This window comes from Aythya marila (genome assembly GCF_965140915.1).
Source record: "Aythya marila genome assembly, chromosome: 2".
Classification (NCBI taxonomy): Eukaryota; Metazoa; Chordata; class Aves; order Anseriformes; family Anatidae; genus Aythya; species Aythya marila.
Genome location: NC_139043.1, coordinates 49,133,325 through 49,146,116, shown reverse-complemented (window position 1 = coordinate 49,146,116; position 12,792 = coordinate 49,133,325).

Below are 12,792 nucleotides of genomic sequence, written 5' to 3'. Positions count from 1 at the left end.
AAAAACTTTAAATATTTTCAATAAATCTTGTGTTTCCTTCATAGGCAGGGAAGTAGGCTGTGGTTTTTCTTTTTGTTGTGTTGATTTTATTTGTTTATTTGAATTTTCAGAGTTAAAGCTCTTTCACCAGTAAGGTTAACAGTGGGGAAATAGCACGTTTGCTTGAGAGAGTGATGAAAGTCTGAACCTTTGAATACAGGAAGTATTTGAAAGGGACCAGTAATATTATGCTGTTTATTACTATAAATATATAAAATATTACTATAACCAGTAATATTTTACTGTTATTCAGTATGCATAAGTTAAGATATACTTAACCCTATTTTATTTTCCTAGTCATAAAATTGAAGTACATTTTTTAGCCAAAGTATCTTGTCTGTGCACAGCTGCATGAGTTTCACATGTACTGTACATCCTTCTGTAGCTCTAAAGCAAAATCCCTTATATGTTGAAATCTCTAAGAGTGAATGGTTTACTCTTTATTTTATTTATTTATTCAGTGTACTGTTCAATGACTGGTCATCTCAGTGGCTGTAGGAGAACATCCTTATCCATCCAGATGTTGTTAGATAAGACTATAGTGTTCTAGTTATCTTTTTTGCTGATGTTGATACAGGGACTAGTGTATTAGCACAGTAGCTCTGTTCCAATAGTTGTGTGTGGGTTGCTTTTTGTCATTATTTTTCCTTCCCTTTAGAGAACTGCATAGGAACTGTGAGAAACATACATGGGAAATCACAAAAACAAACAAACAAAAAAATGTTTAGAACAACATTAGTAAAGGCTTGTGAAAATCTCTCACAGTTCAGACTAACTAAACACTATTGTTGTGGATGAGTGTAAACTCCTCCAGAAAACTACTTTTCCAAGCTATTTTTTATAGACTCTGTATGTATACTGGACTTGGACTTAAAGCACCTTGTGGTGTACTGCACTTAACAAGTGGCTGTCACATTTTATATAAAAATATCTGTAGAGCTGGAGCTCTACATGGCTTATATTGTGAAAACATGTATGGCTTGTAATTAATAATTTTTATGGCATGTTAAAAGGCAGAGGGAAAGAGAGAGAGATGGGGTAAAACATGGATGGCATGTTAATCTACTTAGAATTCTTTTTGATATCTATTCTTATACCTATATCTAATATGTAATATATCTAATCTTATCTATTTGATAAGATTTTCTCTGTCTTTTCCAATCATCTTTACCAAGAAAAATCCATGAACATTGGACTCAGTGAGTAAACTAGGGGCTTTAGATCCACCTATTCCAAGGAACTTGTCGTGATTTTCTTGAAAAGTTCTTGGGACATGCCAGATGTTGAGTATTACCAGTCTTTCAGGGTACTTAATTTCTCTCTGTTATCTGGCAATTTATTTAAAAATAAATAATTTTTAAACGATTTCCTGTCTTTACAGGAAATTTATTGTCCATATCCTGGACAATACTAAAGGAATATCCTTCTTCAACTCATAGCCTTTTAATGATCAGTTTAGAGTCAATTATTCAGAGTAATTCCCTGTTCTAAAAGGAGAAATGTTCTTTGCTGCAGCAGTACTCCCAGAAAGGACACGAGAAGGTACCACTCCTCTTATGGCTTGCCCACTTACCTTCATTATATTTGTTTTGCTTACTTTATCATGATAAGTGGATGAAAGCTTCATTAAAAATCTTAACTTCCGTAGTCCCTAGTCCTTATAATACTTCCTCTTTGATACTGTGCACATGTACGTGATATGGAAAGATTAATGGGTTTTAAGACCAGTATTTTTTCAGCTAAGCTACACTATATTGTGATCAAAATTTTCACAGAATGACCCAGAGGTCTGAAGTTTTTTGTATGTGTTTTTTTTTTTTTTTTTTTTTTTTTTTTTTTTTATGCTTTGCTTTGATTACCTTTAGTGAGCTGTCCCGTTAACTGTAGTGTTTATTCTTTCTTCTTAATGAAAACTTTGAAAAAATTTGTCTCCTAATTACAGTTTATAATAGCTAAAGATTTTAAGAACAGAACTCTCAGTTGACTTTACAGCTATCTCCTTTATGACTTGTACAGAGATGGCTCTTTGGAGTTTGTAGAAAGGTCTTAATTCTCAAACTTGTGCCTTGGATGAAGGTTTTAAAAATGTCTGGCTGAATGAACTTGGTAATATGAGTTTGCAAGGTCCATTGAACAATATTTTCTACCCAACAGCTGCCTTCATCTCCATGACAGATAACTAGAATCCAGTAAAATCATACAGAAGCTTGCAGACAAAATATTGGTATAGAGGTGCTAGTGTTAGCATTAGTATCATTACCAAAAGGTATCTAAAACAGAAATTGCAATAAAGTATGCAAAAAATGTAGGCTGTACAGTTCTTCACCACATACACTCAATTCCCCTCTGGAAATAATTATGCTGCTCTTATCCCCTGCACTTCTTGTAGTCCCTTGGGCTCCGCCTTGCATCCATGCTGAAGACTTTTAGCTAGCAGGCTAAAAGTCTTCGGGTTCTTCCTTTGCACTCCTGATGAGAGCATCATGTGTAACAAAAGCAAAAGAAGGGTCACAGCAAAGAGATTTTTTGAATTGCCATGGACTTGCTGCTCACAAGGGGAATGTTTGTTTTTGTTACTGAAATGTGGATTACTATTTCTTATAATACTTGCTTAATGGTAGTGAGGTGATCTGGAAACCTTGCAAGTTCCTGTGAGGTGGAAATGCAGGCACATGGGAGGCAGGGCCATTCAAAAGCTCAGGAGAAGAGACTTCTGCCTGATCCTCTGTCTGCAGCTCTCTTTTGTGTATCTCCTCCTTAAGGGTACCTTGGAAAATCCAGCTTGCTTCCAGGAAGCTGCACTGACTTCAGTGGTATTTTATACTGGAAGAAAGCCTTGAATTGCTGATGAGATCTGCAATTACATCTGAAAGATGAATACTGGGATATGATAAAAAAGGTTGAGGCTAAGACGTAGTCCTACACACAGAGAGAAGCCTATGTGAACTTCTAGATATAAGAAAGTGAAGTTTTACTTCTCTGAGGTATAGTCTACTCAGCTATTCATGGATGGGACTGCCGTGGTAATGCAATGGAAGTGTGTATTGTAACATCTCTTGTATGTTGTGTGCTGTTGTGTTCTATATATAAGTCTCTTATAGTTGGATATTTTGGACTATTTCTTCTGCATTAATACTTATGAATTTCCTTTGGAGCTTCAGAATTGATGACATGATGTATGCATGGTGATAGAGAGGTGGCAAATATGTATACAGTATCTTTTCTTTTTAATTTAAAACCTCAAGGTTTAAAAAAAAAAAAACAACCAGGCATATTTTCTGCCATCTTATGTAAATCTTGTGGATCAGTCAAAACCTAACAGAGAGTGTAGTAATCCAATCTACATATGGTTTATGCTATCCATCCAATTATTCTGGGTAGGGTCTCTATCTGTATGTTCTGACAAGTCCTAAAATAAATTATCATGTGGTATTGTTTCAGACATGATAATTTTGTACCACTGAGCAAAGAAAACTGTAAACTGCAAAATAAATAATAAAATCATAATTACTGCTTTTATTAATTCATACTATATTAATACAATACAATTATCTGGCAGGCAGGAATTTATGAATACTCAACAGAAAGTCACCAAATTGTTGTTATAATGAACACAAAAACTAACACTTTAAAATAGTAAATTACATTTTGTTACTCTTAAATGACAAATGCTTTTGAACTTTGTAATTGGAAATAATGTATTTTAGCACCCTGAAAAAGGCTACTAAGAGTGTGGAATATTTCAAAATGGACAGGAATACTAATGGGTTATGATAGGAATTATTATGGAGAATTTTGCAATGCACCTTTGTTATTATCTGCTTTCATGCAGATTTTGACCTCTTAAATTCTTAAGGAATGGAGACCCTAAGCAAAGTTTCAGACTTGTATTATACATGAATCTTAAAGTGGAGTTCTTTGAGATTTGTTTGATAGTTCAGGAGAGGCTATCAGAATGCACAGTGAAACTACCAAAACCAATTTATTTTGAGAAGTGATCCAACTTTAAAAACAAAAAAAGAAAATGAAACTTTTTTTTCTCCTATTCTTGGATTTTTTGTACACTTTTATACCAAAAGGCATCCAAATTCTTTTCATGTTGTTTAATTTTGATTTTTTTTTTTTTTATGTCATTTTAACTGTTGGAAAAGGGTGGAACTAACCACAAATTTGGAGTCATTTCAGATGCTTCCTCAAGGAAATAAAGCATAAAGGGTTGGTTCCTTATTTAAAAAATAAATAAATAAATTTGGAGAGGGGAGGGGGCTGTCTTAATCTTCCTGTGATAACCTGTGGCCTGTGCTGTGATGTTACTTAAGGAAATAATTTACTAATTGTTACTGCTTTTACATAGCTCTCAAACATCTTCTACAGTATGCAATATGAAATTAAGACACAACCCCAGCTGACACAGTTAATTTTAAAGAGCAGACAGAATGAGGAAGAAAGTAATCAACACCAATGTGGGAAATTTAATGCATCCATTGCTATTTTTATTTTTTAACGTAATTTAATTCTTTCTGCAGCATCCTACACAGTAGAGTCCAAATGTTGTAGACACTCTTTATTCCACACTGGAAACGTCTGCTCCAAGAGTTCCCATTTCCCCCTGCACCCAATCAACCATGTGTAAATGCTTCCACTCATTATAGTTGTACAGCTGTGTACAGCAGCTTTTGGGACTGCAGGGCACACCAGAGTGGTGACCTGATCTAGAAAGGGGAGGAATAATGTTACATTTAACCTATTTCTTCTCCAGAATTGGTGCTCAAATGATGGTTTATTGAGTTAAATATTTGGGTATTTTTTTCTTTCTTTAAATATTCTTCCTCATCCTTCAGGGAAGTCTCTGTCTTCAAAATGGACTTGATTATGAATTATTTCTGTTTTGTGTAGGGCGTTTCTAAGATAAGCAATTACATTTAAAAAGAAAAAAAAAAAAGAAAATGCAATGACTGTGTATTTGGCTACTGGTGTAGCCAGACTGTGCCACCAGTGCTGAAGCTCGTTGTGGGCATGGTATCAAAGTTAAAGATGGGAGTGGAGGGAAACACCTATTATATTGAATAAAAGTTTTTGTAAATAATTGTTTTAACCAATTGCAACAACAAGGGAGGGCCCCCGCAAGAGCAGGTCCCAGGCTGGAGCTGCACCCCATGGATAGGAGCCAATGCAGGAGCAGGGAGTCTTGCGGGAGATGCTGCACAGGAGGGACCCATGCAGTCTGTTCCTGAAGGATGGACCCATACTAGAGCAGTTCCTGAAGCAGTTCACATAGGATAAATTTGAGAAGAACCTCATCCTGTGGGAGGGACCCCATGCTGGGGCAGGGAAAGTCAGTGACCATGAAGGAGCAGCAACAACAATGCTATGGACTGACTGCAACCCCTGTTCCCTGTGCCACTCCTGGTGAGGAGGTAGGGGAGGATGTATGGGAGGAAGGTGCTTTTAGTTTGCTTTTAGTTTGCTTTTAGTTTCTTATTGCTCTTGCCTGTTAGTCCGAGGTACTTCCTATTCCAAGTTTGTTTTTGACAGTGATGGTAAATGGTGAAGGATCTCCCTGTCCGTATCTCAAACCTTGAGCCTTTTTTTTTTTTAAAATCATATTTTCTCCCCCTTCCTCCTTGGAGGAGGGGGAGTGATAGACTAGTATGGAGTTTAGCTGCCCATCAGTGTGCATGCACCACATATGCCAACCTGAATTGACAGCAAAACATCTTCTGTTATTCCTATAACTGGATATGCTAACTAACAGTAAACACCTAACTGCTTAGGAAAAAATAAAAAAAAAGAACTCAGAAGACATGCTGGAAAGTAATATTCTTTAAATAAAAAATGTGTGTTGGAATTGCACGTAAGATGTAAAATAATACTGTTAACTGTTTCTGTATATACTGGCTTTACAGAAAATAATTTTTAGTGTAAACTAACGCCATTTCCTGTTAGACAGCTGCCATGTTCTAGAAGGGTCAGGAAGCTCATTTGCCTCAAGTCTCAGCTTATAACACTCATGCAAGTGTAGCATACCGAAATAAACATCCACAGTATTTTTGCATAAATGTAGAGTGACATAAGAATTGAGATGCAATTATTTAGCGTTTATGGGGAAAGGAGATGGTTTATTTGGTATGTCAGGGACTCTCTCCCTTGAGAGAGGGAAATCACTCACTTGAAATGTCTAAACTTTTACAATATGTGGATAGAGCACCAGGATTAAACAGGTAGTTCTTACAGCCATCATGTGCAGAATTTGTGCCAAATCTTAAGCCATTTCGAATGATCATTTTCAGGAGTATTTAGGTTACATGAAGTTAGCACATGAAGGTTCATAATTAGTTAAAAAAAGCCACCACCAACAATACAATTCAATTACGGAATTGAATAGGCAGTGCTGTGGGTACAGTATGTCTAGAATTAAGGAGTTAATTGAACTTGAAACTCTATTTTTACAAGGTTTAGGGTGTTAAGCTTTATCATAGAAGTACTAGTGAGTAAGGAAAAAAAAGAAATAGTGGTTGTTTTTATTTTTTTTCTTATTATTAATCTCTCATGAGTCCTCCCTGCATTAATGTTGAGTTTTGTGTTCAAATGCTAGATACTGCTGAAAACATTTTAGCAATATATAGAGGTTACTTGAACCAGGCACTTCAAAACAGCAAAGATTTGCAAGACAGAGGTCTTGATTTTCCCAGGCCAGTCAATGACATTTGGATAAAGCTATTATGCTTCAGGCTGTGGAGGTCAAAATAGATTTTTGCTCTATTACCAATAGATTTGTTTGAAAGTACGTTTATATCTGTACTCTGAATCTGACTATTTATCATTAATCAGAAGTCCCTGGTGTCAGTTTAGTTAGAAGATGGCAGAATCCCAAGCCTGGTTTCGAGGTTATGGAAGAAAGGAATGAGGATATTGAACCAATAGTTGATATTTTCGACAGAGCTGTAACGGAGAGAGCGCAAGGGACTTGTGTGTGCTCCGACGGTGCTGTGATGCATGTGCTGAGTGGTACTCTGTTGTGAGAGCCATGGGCAGGCAGGCTCTTGGTCTTATTGCCAAACACTCTGTTAACCTAAAATGTGCACCTGGCTCACAACAGCAGTATTTAAAGTTCAGCTCATTCAGTCTAAACCTCACTCAGGACATTTGCTGAGTAAGTATCATGCACTGCTGCTGAGTTTTAAAACTGAGAACCTAGGGCAGTGTAAGCCAGCAGGTGCAGGGCAGGATGGGGCGCTGTGTGGCTCTGGATTGTCATCCTCTGCTTTCCTTGCGTTCTTTTGACTGGAGGTCTGGTGCGGCTCAATGTATACTCAAATCAGTGTAAGAGGGAGCTCCCTGCCTCCCTTTTACAAAAATAATGGCTGGTCTTTGCTATCCTGGCCCTGCAGGGTTTTCAGATGAGGGTAGAAAGAGCATTAGAATAAGAAACAGCCCGTGCTGGAATCTGGATGAAAAAGTTTAAAGACTTAACCGCTGCCTAGCTCCTTTAGTTGATCCTTGGACCAGCAAGGCAGTGTGTGCATCTCTGCATTGGTTTTAGCAGACAATTTAGAAGGGTGAGGCACCAGCCTTCTAAATTAGGACTGTGTATTGTAAACTAGAATGGAAACAGTTAAAAAGTAATAATCATATCACTGGTTTCTGTGAACTGCTAACTTTGCTCTTATTTTTTTACCTGCACAAACGCATCCAGCTGGAGAATACTACTTGTTCTAACAGTGCGAGTATGTTTGCTTGCTTTGGTATTTTGTTTTTGCTTCCCTTTTTGCATCATAAACTTCTCCCCTTTTCTAGAAGTTCATATTACTCTACTTTCAGTAATAAGTAATAAACAAAACCCTACCTGATGCATTTAAAATTTATATGTACATATGTGGAGTCCACATCCCATTTTTAGTATTTATTTTTTAGCATTTTTTTTTATTTTTTACTTTAATGCTAGTGAGCTAGTAATTGCTTTACTATGAGAATGTGGTCGGAAAGCCTGGAGAAGAACATAAGTGTCTGTCTTCTGGAAGACATGAAGTTGTAGGGTTACTTAATACAACTTGCCAAATTTCCCCCGGTTGCTTGCTTCAGCTCAGATTAATGTCTTCAAAGTTCAAAATATTTTCTCTTTGGGACTGTTTTTTTTTTTTTTTTTTTTTTTTTTCTTGCTATAACTGCTTTGCACTCTATTTCACCATCTTTTTTTTGAAATTCACTTTCTGTTCGTGCTGTTTAAGTCAAAACCTAATCTGCTTTACAATCTGGCAAAATTATTAAGTAACTCAGCAAAAGATATTTGTTTCTGTATCATCAAAATTTTGTCCTCCGGCTGTATCTTTATGGATGTACTTCTGTTTGTATTTCTGCACAGTTTGTGCTGAGAATGACAGTCTTGAGAAATGGTTGGTTTTATGGCAAGCATGACAATACACTTATTTTGCTGGGAACTCTTGTACCTTTTGTCATCTGTAATAAATTTGAAGGAGAGAAATTTGGTTTCTGTTATTTTTACTCTTTTTTTTTTTTTTTTTTTTTTTTTTTTAACCTGCATTTGGACATATGTTTTATTTTGACACATTTTAGTTGTTTATCAATTATCTGTCCAATTTTTACCAGCTCTGGACATACCTACTATTGTATCCAAAGACCTGTAAATTTCTTACTATGCTGTTTTAAACAATTTTCTAGTTGTAGTGAAAAATAATTTGGTCTTCCGCAGAAAACAGTTACTTAATTTAATATTCTGGTATTCTTAATTGTGTTAGAAAAACAGCTTCTGATCATCTCGCCTGTTAGTTGGTTCTGTGTAAGAGAAAAAGATGACTTTTGTAAACTATTTTTTTCTGTGGATTTTATTATTCTTGACTATTCAGAATGATTTTATTTGGTGGTTTGAAGTCTTCATTTAACCTTCCTTTAAGATATGTCTAAGATTTCCAGAATTTTGTTAAACTTGGTTTATCTGTAGTGTTTCCACTGGATGATGGATTTTATGAGATTCAGGTCTGCTGATGGGGTGGGGTTTCCTGCAATGCTCTTCAATAATTCTTGAAACAAACACTTATTTTATTATACTGTCTTCCTCTTCAATATCTGATTATTCCTTGTGTGTTTTTCTGAATAATCTTACTCTTTTGTAGTAAGCAGAGCAAAACTGAATAAAGCAGAAAAAGTATAATTGTGGTAGAAGTGCACTGGATTTTTACTTTGTCCTGAACAACCTAAAAGGAGTGTGAGAGAAGAACGGAGCCAGCTCATTTAGGAGGCAGAACCTATGGTCTTGCGTGAGCAGATAGCGAGTGCAGCTTTGGGTAGCAGCACTGATAACAGTTGTCCAGATAGAATCTTCATGCTTCAAATGAGGTTTAGTGGCTATGGATACATTTAACATACATGTACTACTCCTACAAAGTAAATCCACATCACAGCTTGACTGGCTGTTTCCTGCATGTCCCCAAATCAGCTACCCACTGATGACTGCAGGCTTTCCACAGAAGCTGTTGGAAGAAAGGGTCAAGAATCTTTCAGTTTCTGCTCTGCTGGTCTGTTCAGAGCAACCCCTACCAGAAGGGGAAATGATGCACGGTAGTGCACTGAGGTGACAAATCCAGAAGAGGTAGTGCTTTCTGATGCTAGGCCAGCTTTATTGTCAGGTTTCATTTGTTGTTCCTGGTATATATTTTGGAGTCATCAGGTGAAAAAATGACTAAGTAGCAAGTGAGTATTTGGAAATTTCTGTCAGAATGTAGTAACTTGGAAGGCAGTAACTCTACATGTGACACTGTAATGGAAGGTGACTTTCTTGCTTCCAGAAGAAATTGCATAGATTTGAAAGATTATCTTTTTATTTGACTTTATTTTAGACTCCACTCATACTATTTTTATTTCTTGAGCTCTGTAAGAATGTTGTCTTCCACTCATCTGTAATTTTGTAAAGGTGACACCAAGTGGAAGTGATATTGCATTGAGTGCACCTCCTTCCTCACCTTGCTGCCTTGTCTAAGATTTAAATGTTTAGGTTTTCTTCCTCCTTTATCTGCTGAAACTGCAAGTTTCTCCATTAACTGCTAGCTAAGAAACAATTCTTACTGCACTGACTGAAGGTATAACAACTGTATCAGTCTCCTGTGATTTTGTTTTTGAAATAGAATACTTCACAGTTTGTTCTAATTCTGAGTTGGAAAGCTGAAATTTCCCACAGACCTCATGTTGTCATAAGTGCTCATAGAACAGAACTGATTTTTAATTGGCTAAAGAGGCATAATGTTAAGAAAGAATAAAACTTTATTTCTAACATTAAAAAGTTAATGCTTTTAAAAATCTCTTTACTACAAAATTTAAACTAAAAGTTCTACTGATCGAGGTGATTATAGGCAGTGGGAGAAAACTGACCAAATCTTACTGGATTTTTATTTTATTTTTTTTTTCCATAAAGGTTTTTTTTTCTGTAACTCTTTCTTAATTGTTTGGTTTAGCTTGCTTCTCTCCCCCTCCTTCCTCCCCCCCCCCCCCCCCAAATTATTTCTGTGATGGAGGTAAATTCTAACATAACCTATTCATAAATCTGACCATCTAATTGTGTGTAAATTGCATTTATTAAACTTGTGGTGTTTACACCTTAAATAATTAATAGAGGTGACCAAAATAAGGCATGTAGGAATTAATTTAGATTAAATAATTAATTTTAGATTAATTAAATTAATTCAAATTAATTTAGAGTCTACAAATTTGCAATATTTTCAACCAGTACAGGAAACAATCTTTAAAAGCAAAGGTGTAATTGTCATGCATTTCAGAACACAGCTGTACTTCCATGATAAATCTGATGGATTAATACCGTGTTATATTTCAATAATATTTATATAGACGTTGAATACTGAAACCCAATACATAAACATGGTGCTTTGGATTATTTTTCTGCACGATGAGGAATACTGTTGCTCAGGATACTTTGGAATTGGGTTTCTAACTACCTGAATGAATCTCTGATTTGCTTGTAACCTCACCCTCTATACTTACCCTTCTTTTTCTTCAGTTTTGTAACTTGCATCTCATAATTTTCTTTATGAAAATCTGTTTTGCAAATCCATAAGTGCGGAAAACACCTGAATGTCATATTCCAGTGGAACAAATATTAGCTTTAAATGGAAAAATAAATGCCAAGCTCTAGTCTGCACTAGACTACATGTGTGTTCTTATAATTTATTGACCTGTGAAAGCTGCTTCAGCCATTTTGCTTAAGTACCTCCAGTAGAATATTATGTGTTTATCTTGTTCAGTTATTCAAGTTGATATGCTATATAAACATTTTGGCCGGAGAGTTTTTTGTGTACACCACTTTCTACCCTAAGCGAAGGAGCAGTAGTGACTACCTAGAGTATACAAAAGGGTTTCCCTGGCCTGATGCTCTTTTCTTTCTGCTCTTGTGTCCTGTTAATCATAGCAATATAGAGGAGAGCTGTCAATGCAGAATACATCAGCTTCCCAATCCTTCCTGCTGTACAGGCGATTGTCATCTGTTAAAATGTTTTCCCATGGACTAAATGCCTGCCCAAACACGAGTACATATAGAGGTTTTTTTTTTTTTTTTTTTTTTTTTTTTTTTTTTTTTTTTACTGATGTGCTGAGGTGAACAGGTTAAAGCTTGATGTAAACAACATTCACTTTGCTGCATGGTACCATATATTCCAGTGCATGTGTGGAACTGGAAGGCAATAATAATAACAATAATAAAGGAAGGCACCATTAATTAGGCAGCTCTTGCGCTGTCAGGAGTGGATAATTCTAGGTTTTGATGTCCCTGTATCATTATGAGGATTGTTTTCTAGTGTATTAACTTTTTTTTTTTTTCCTCCACCAGTTTTGAAAGTGTAGTAGACACAGTAAGCAGCTGAAAATGACAGAATTGACCACTCAGATCTTACTGCTTTGCTTTTTTTTTTTTTTTTTTTTTTTTTTTTTTTCCATTTTGCTTTTATATAAATACTTAACACTCCCTTTGCTTGGCAGTTGCTGCCATTGCTTAAGTTTTCATCTCTTCCTTGTTCTCATTGTGGACTAGTAAATAATAGCATTTGGGATTCTGTTCTTTTACAGGTTTCAGCAGTGAAAAAGTCCAAATATCACAAGTGACAACATTCATAAAAATAAAACAGGCTGAAGTAATGCTTCCTACCCATATAGGAGAATGTACTACATCCTCTTTTTTAAGAGAATGTTTTGAAGATTTTTTTTTTTTTTTGAGAAAATGAGTCCTTTATTCAGTGATGATGATGATAATAATGTTGTTGTTGTTGTTGTTATTTTATACTGATCAAGAAGGACAATCCTGCATGTTTATTTGGCACTTCTGGGATAGGCAGTGACCAGTGCTCCCACCTTTCTGTAGGGTCTTTGGAAGACCGATAGTAGAGCTGTCACACCCATCTCGAACAGCAAAACCGGCAGGATCCCTGGGCAGAACGGGCAGTCTGAAACAATTCCCAACTCTATCAGGGTGTAAATTTATTTCTGACCGACGACGCTCTTGCAGTCACTAGATGGCAGTATATCCTCCGAGATAACAAAAGGGCCTCGAACATGGACCCGAAGTTGAGGATTGATATGATTCGGATCTGTCGGTATTATATTAAATCGCTTATACTGTTGATGAATTTACATCGGAAACGAAATGTGGTGTTTTCCTCTGAAGTGTGAGTTTTGCCGACTGGGAACTATCCATCTATGGTGTTATTTTTCTCATCTTCCCTGCCCCCACCCTAA